The following is a 7,594-nucleotide window of genomic DNA, read 5'->3' as shown; positions in this document are numbered from 1 at the left end:
TTTCCTGATAACAGTTTTTACATCTCTCTGTGCCAAAGCTTTCAATGCATACTTTTGACAAAGATGACATTTTCTGCAGACATCTCATTGCGACTACCTTTTGAGCATTCTATGTCAAGACAGTAAAAGCACAACACCATTTTTTAAAAGTGAATCTTTGATATTTCAGAGTATAACGATCAGGATTCGTTAGCCCATTGAAGAATATCGCAAAACTCCAAATCTGTATGCAAACTAACATTAACGTCCAGATTTAAAACCTAAAAAATTAACTGTCTATTATGGATGTTGAATAATAGAGTTATCACTATAATAACATATATCCTTGTATATAAAGTCAAGCATTCACATCATGTAAATAAAAAAAGACGTTACAGCCCACTGAAACAGGGGTGTGGTGGGGCCGGTTCGGCTTTATTTTCCTTACTATTAACTATTACATGTTTCACAAATTAGAACAAGTTTATATTGATGTATCACAGAATTTCGACATTAATCAGAACCGGTTGTTAAAATATTGCCAGCACACCCCTGCACTGAAATGTAATGGAACATATAAGAAAACAGATACAATACATAAATAAATGCATACTCATATAAAATTTTAAAGTACTTTGTTATAAGATATATAAAGTTTAGAAAGTGGCAGTTACAAAAAGTTAAAATGATTCTTATGAACGCATTAAATATGCCAACATTAAAACTTATGATCATTTATTGATACGCTGTAAAATTAAAATAGTTCTTACCTGTATGAATTTCGTAAAGCTTGTTCGATAAATCCATGTTTCAAATGAGACTGCAAAAGTGTCTCACAGATAACTCGTTTTCTACATTCCTCATCACTATCTTCATCAAGATGCCCCTGCATCTTCCTAGCAAATTCCTGCAACGTTCGTTTAAACTCTTTTGATAGATGATTCAGTGGTGTTTCCTCGGTATTGTTTACAGATAGTTTTGTATTGTGTCCTTGTATATCACCCATTTCGGCTACGGCAGAAGAATGCAGTCTATAAATTTCCTCCGTTATACCACGTACCAGCTTTTCCAATATAGAATTGGACAACGAACTTTCACTTAAATCCATCATATATTCAGAATTTTGGTTTGTTAGACTATTATCAAAGCTATATCTATCATCTTCGTTTTGGTTCAGCACTTCAACTACGTCAGAGTCATTGAAATCCGAGGTTCTTTGTTTTGAACCCTCGAACTCAGAACCCGGAGAAGAATAATTATCCACTGACCTTGAAAAACACGAGTGATACATTAATCACCCAACATAACCAATTTCTGCTGATATCAGTAGATACAAATATTGCAGTTAAAATTTAGGCTATATAAAGTATTCAGCATAACTTAACTTGTTCCATAAACAGTTTAGAAAAGTGTGCTTAAATAGCTAAGAATCCATGAGGGCCTCGTCGGTAATTCTAGAGTTAATATATACCAATAAAAATAATGTTTACATGACAGATTCTTAATCGTATATCCATGGAGTTGAAATTCAATCTTACTCCATAAAAAAGGGTTAACATCATCTATAGTCCAGTAGTCCATGCATCTGAGTGTAAGCAATACGTTTGTATATAATTTTAGCAATGAACATTTAACTAAACGCGAAATAACAGAATGAGATCTTCGAAGCTACGAATGAGATCTAAGACATGTGAACATATTCAGTTTTCCAAGGGAACGTGAGCTTATGGTTTGCCTATCTTTTAGTTACAAACAAAGAAAATAGGATAAAGAAGTTTGAAAGAATTACGTAAAAATAATAAAGAACCATCAATATTAATTTATAAATAAATACTGAAATATTTCAATTTCGCACGTAACACCCTCATCCTAAAGAAAGTAAATTCATATTATAAGCCCAACTTTAATATTACCTTCTAGGATCTCACAAAATATGTTGCTGTTTTTTGTTAATATCAATGTGTTGGGCTTTTGGCCTCCTGGTTAGCGTGCAAGGCTGAAATTGGAAGGCCCAATTTTCGAGCCCGCGATATAACCTTGAACACACTCCGTGCTTTTAGCTGTGAGCACGTTATAAAAATTGCAGTCATTCTTACTATTCGATTATAGTAGTCTGTTGACTAGCTGCCTTCCCTCTAATCTATCAGTTCAAAATCAAGTACGCCGCCTAGCGTAGACAATTCTTGCGTAACTTTGCGCGAATATTAGAAACAAACATTTCTATTATTCCCTTAACAGAAGTCGTGTATAAGGTGGATATTGTTGGCTGGTTGCCCTTCCTCTGATCAGTAGTTCTAAGTAACTAACGGTTATATGCACGAACTCATGGATTTGGCCGCTTAACCTATGCGTTACGTAAGATGCCGATCAAGTTGAAAATTTTAAGTCTCAAATGAATATCAGTGCGTTATACTTTGAGTACTAGTTAGAAAAATGTTGAATAAAGGTTACTTGAAAAACACAATTATAACTTAGAAAAATAGTATTGGTTACAGAAAATGCATCTAAACTACGCATAAGATTATCCATGTAAGTGATTGATCTGTGACCACGTGAGCAAATATAACCTATCAACGATTCAGGACACATCAACAGCAGTTAGTTTTTTGTACATTTATAAAAATAAGTGGAAATTTTACATCGTAACAGCAAACTAGTTAATGTCAAGAAGCGCTTTCGAGATGCATAATTGTTCAAACTTACAAATAAGTAAACATAAAATCAAAAATGGCTTTATAGAACTAGCAGATAAAGCTCGAAACTTCTAAACCTAAACTTGTTGACACATTAATGTTGGTGTATATTTGTTTGTAGTTAAGCACAAAGCTACACAATAGGCTATCTGTGCTGTGTCCACCACGGGTATTGAAACCCGGATTCTAGCGTTGTAAGTCCGCAGACATACCGCTGTGCCACTGGGGGGCAGACTTTAAGGCCTCAACATTTTTACATAGAGAGGATGAAATAGTTTGGCAGGAAGTGAAATAGCAATCAGAAACAGTTGCATTCACAAAATAAGTCAAATGGTTTTGTTTGTTAGTTGTTAACACAAAGCTATACAATAGGCTATAATGCTGTGCTCACCGAGAGTATCGAAACCAGATTTTGAGCGTCATAAACCCTCAGTCAAGTTCTAAAAAGACAGAACCCGCTATTCCATCAAACATGTTGCCGTGAACTGGGGATCGCGATATATCACAACAACCTGAACTCATTATTTTTATTATATCCAACGATATTGAGAGTGAAAATTTTTGCGATTTTGTGAGAGCATGAGAAGTTATAGAAACTAAAAGCCATTTGATAGATGTAATATCTAATATCAGTTACTAATATTACAACAGTTATAAAAATATAAGATATATATATTTATGAACAGCTAGTACAAACCTCTTCCAAAAGTCTCGGTAAGTGTCTTCACGGTTGATTACACCTGGTATACCTGTTGTCGTTGCTCCGAAAGATGGAATTAACAGTAATAAAATGATTCCAGTTAAACCAGCTAGCAACATTGTGTTAATAGCACTGGTGTCAAGAACCACCATGCTGGTATTTCCCAAGTCTTGCCGATTTAACATTGTCCCAAGTCGTCCTAAGTGAACTTCTGGAAAATTCGTCAAAGGACCCCTGTCCAAAAGTCTTTTACTATTTTCACGATTTATTTTTTTATCTTCAAAAATATTCATTTCATTTGAAGATTTAGTTATGTGACCTTCTTCGTTGTTACTCGGTTCAGAAGAATAAACCATTTCCGATGGTGGAGTCTGTATGACAGTTTCTTCTGTGATAGCTTCCAACTCTTTCGTTTCTAAAAGAGAAAAAGGTGATGCAACATAACGTACTTCTGAATTGGAAAGTAACTTGTTCTGGTTTGTCTCTGACGATTGTAGAGTTGCTCTCCCGGTTTCTAATTTAGTATCTTCATTTCCAACTCCAATTTTTCCTGAATAACGAACTCGTGGATAGGTGTGTGACTCTCGTCCAGGACGGCCATAAGATTTACTAAAGAACTGTTCGTAGTTACCTTGTCGAAAATAAGGCAACGATTCCCAGCCCAGATGTCCAGAGGATACTTGACCAAAATTATTTTTATCTATTTCAAGGATTCCGTACTTTTCACTTATAACAGGGATGAGAAAAAACCCGTCTAGAAGAAACACGATGAAGAGGCTTCCTTTCATTTCTTCGAAGAACTGAAATCAAGTAATAGTTGATATTTCTGAATCTTATTTGGCATTAAATAATTAGAGTTGATTTAACTAGTACGAACACATCACTTTTAACTGTCAGCGCTTTCAGAGTTCAAACTTTTGTTACTTTCTTTTCCTATACAGCAGTTGTTAAAATCATAAGATTTCAATAATATTGTGAAGTAGTGAATTCTATTTTATTTCGTTATGGTTTTGTTTACCGTTCATTAATTATTCCTTCTATCGTTTAGTTTAACTGTGAATTTGGAGTTAAATTAAGGCACTAACTCGCCTTCTAGCTGATCACGTTGATTTAGAGTAAGTTTGTAGGTAATGTGAGACTGACACCAGCTTCCCCTAGTAGTGACGTACAGATATGTTTAATGTTACGAAATATTATGTAAATTTATGGTCACATGAGATGTAATCTCGTGGTCTAACAACTGAATAAAAACCTGCCATGAGTTTCAACAAGTTATTTTACGAGATACAGCTAATTTATTATTATTAATCATTACTCGATGTTATTACTGATTTTCTAGTTGTCTTTAATTTATTAAAAGCGAAATATTGTTATTTTGGAATTAGGTTTTTCTTCGTCTGGTTCTTTTTCCTGATTTCTTAATTTATTGAAATAATTATTAATCCTGATATATATATATATATATATGTTGTATTGTTCATTGAAGTTAATATCAAATCATGGCCGAGCACATATTTACTTTCTGTGTTTTTGGTAACTTATAAACTTTGTATTTCAATTGTTTGACAGTTTCATTTTGGATTTCTATGGTTTTCAAAGTAAAAAAAAAGAAATTCGTTTTTTCTGTTTCAACCCTGGTTTTAGCGGCTGTTTGTATTTTAAACCATTACAATAAAATGGGAATTTTAATACCTTAAGAGCGAAGTATTTAATAGAAATATGAAAGAAATGAATACTTTTCTGAAGAATGATGAGTGTTACGTGAAAGGAAGAATAAGCTGTCTGCGTTGAAGTCCTTAAAAGAAACAGACTGTGTTTGATCTTAAAATAAAATAACAACGTCATCCACATAATAAAAAAGTATGTTTGTGCCTCTTTTCTCAAAAAGTGATACAAGTTTTTATTTATTATTAAACAACATGTTAAGTCTCACCACTCGAAAACTGACAGCTGAGACACTTTAAAAGTCGTATTTGTGTGGGGGCCATTTTGATCTTAATGAGTAATAGCTAGGTGGATTGTGTTACTAAGGTTCTATAGGCAGACAATATTACTAAGTTGCTTTACGTGTTTGGACGTTCTTGTAACTCAAGAAAGTCGTTGTATGTTCAATGAAGAGTGAACATAAGTTTTGTGCACTCTTTGCACTATGCAAGAGAAACTACGTCACCTTCTATCGAAGTGCTTGTCTACATTTTACGGACCCTTAGCCGTGTACCCAGATGGTCTCGGCATGATACCTCAAGGATGCCATAAAACACAGGTCCCTGAACTTTTTTTCTTTTTGTGAACGAAAATAGACATTGCAACCTGCAAAAAGCTTTACGTTGTACACCTATTTACTATCAAAGAACAATTTTATTGATGAATGCAACACTACTTCAAGGGTAGGTAACATTCTCTCATCCCTATTATACACTGTTGGCAACTTAATATAAGAACATGGGTATTTTATACTGTAACTTAAGGAAGAACCATGTGATAACATCTTATGACTTTATCTTATTTCTGCTACTACAATGAATTTTACTAATTTTCGTAAATCTTGTAATCTTTTTTTTTTTTACGTTTAAGATGTAAAACTAAAACTACATTATTATTATGTTATATGGTAGGAATAATACTAGCTTAATTATAATAAGCATGGTCTTTGACCAGCAGTGTCTGGAGATACATATATTCACGTTGGTGAATGTCTGAAATGGTATTTATGTGAATTTATATGAACGATTTTTATAAAATGATTTCATATAAAAGGATATATATATGTCTTTTCTTGTAGATCATACATTTTGGTTGTGAGAACACAGAACTTACAAGTATATGATCATATACAAATCGTCCATTATGGTATTTATAGTACTTGTTGTTCCAATGATAGAGTACTCTAAAACCACAAAGTTTAATGAATGTTAATCGTATAGTATGTTTTGTACTTCAAGTGAATGTTCTATAGAAAATCATAAAATGGTAAGTATTGATATTTTAAATAGTTTCTATAATAAATAGTAAAGTGATTGGTTAAACATTTATCATATTTAGTTGTAGCAAATTATTTACTACCGATTTTATTAATCATTTGTTAAAATGAAATATACGAATGGAAACAGAACTATTACATAGAGGGCTAATATAAGGATATGTTTTAAGACACACATATATATATACTTATGAAGTGAACCAGTAAGCTTGTATGTTAAATTATTGTATATTATTTAGAGATTTAAATAATTATGTTATCATGAAAAATCCGTCCTTTTCAGGATGATAACTGTAAAAGTATGTTATGAAAGAATATAGAGGTGAAAAACTAAAGTACATTAAGTGTGTATTAAATTGATACTTAAAAACATAATTGGCTCTAAAATAACAATGTACCTCTCTCGTTCAATATTTATAAAAACGAAATATTAATTATGATAAAATCCATTCAGAACAGATAATTGTAAGAGTATGTAAATTAAATTATTGGTTATGCTATAACATTTGCCTCGTTCAAATAATGGATCAAGTAAGATAGTGTGTGTATGTGATAAGAACTGACATACCTAATACACCATGCTATAATATTGTCTCGTTAAAATAATGGTTTTACTTATAACTTTTTAGGACATATAATTAAATCCTGACTTTGATGACATAATCACATGTTGAGACAACCTACATGAGTTCCTCAACCTATTGATCTATCCATTTATAGAAACACCATCCGCCCTAGCATCATTAACCTCAGTAATACAACATGCTAAGTAATACCATCCACCTATAGAAGAACCTCAGTAACACAATCCACCTATTAACACCACCCACCTTTGTAAAATATGTGTAATACAATTAAATATATAAATGAAAACTATAAACATAAGTTGAGACAAGTTAAAATATGTATGCAATCTTAAGGAAGTATAATATCACTGCCCGCTTATAGAAACAATATCTGCCTTTGTAAAACACACACAATATGCCTAGTAAGACCATCCACCTACAGAAACACTATCCTTAGTAATTCTATCCGCCTAGTAACATTATCCACCTATACAGATACTACCCTTAGTAACAGCGTCCGCCTATAGAACCTTAGTAACAGTATCCACCCCCTAGCAATGCACCTTCTGGTACCACAATGTGGAACTATGACTCCTAGCAACACGCTCTATGTTGAGTATCACTCGAACTATGATGTCACGTGATATCTCCTAGCAATGCACCTTCTGGTACCACA

Source organism: Limulus polyphemus, unplaced genomic scaffold, assembly GCF_000517525.1.
Source record: "Limulus polyphemus unplaced genomic scaffold, Limulus_polyphemus-2.1.2 Scaffold1162, whole genome shotgun sequence".
NCBI lineage: Eukaryota > Metazoa > Arthropoda > Merostomata > Xiphosura > Limulidae > Limulus > Limulus polyphemus.
Note: the sequence above shows the minus strand (reverse complement) of the source record.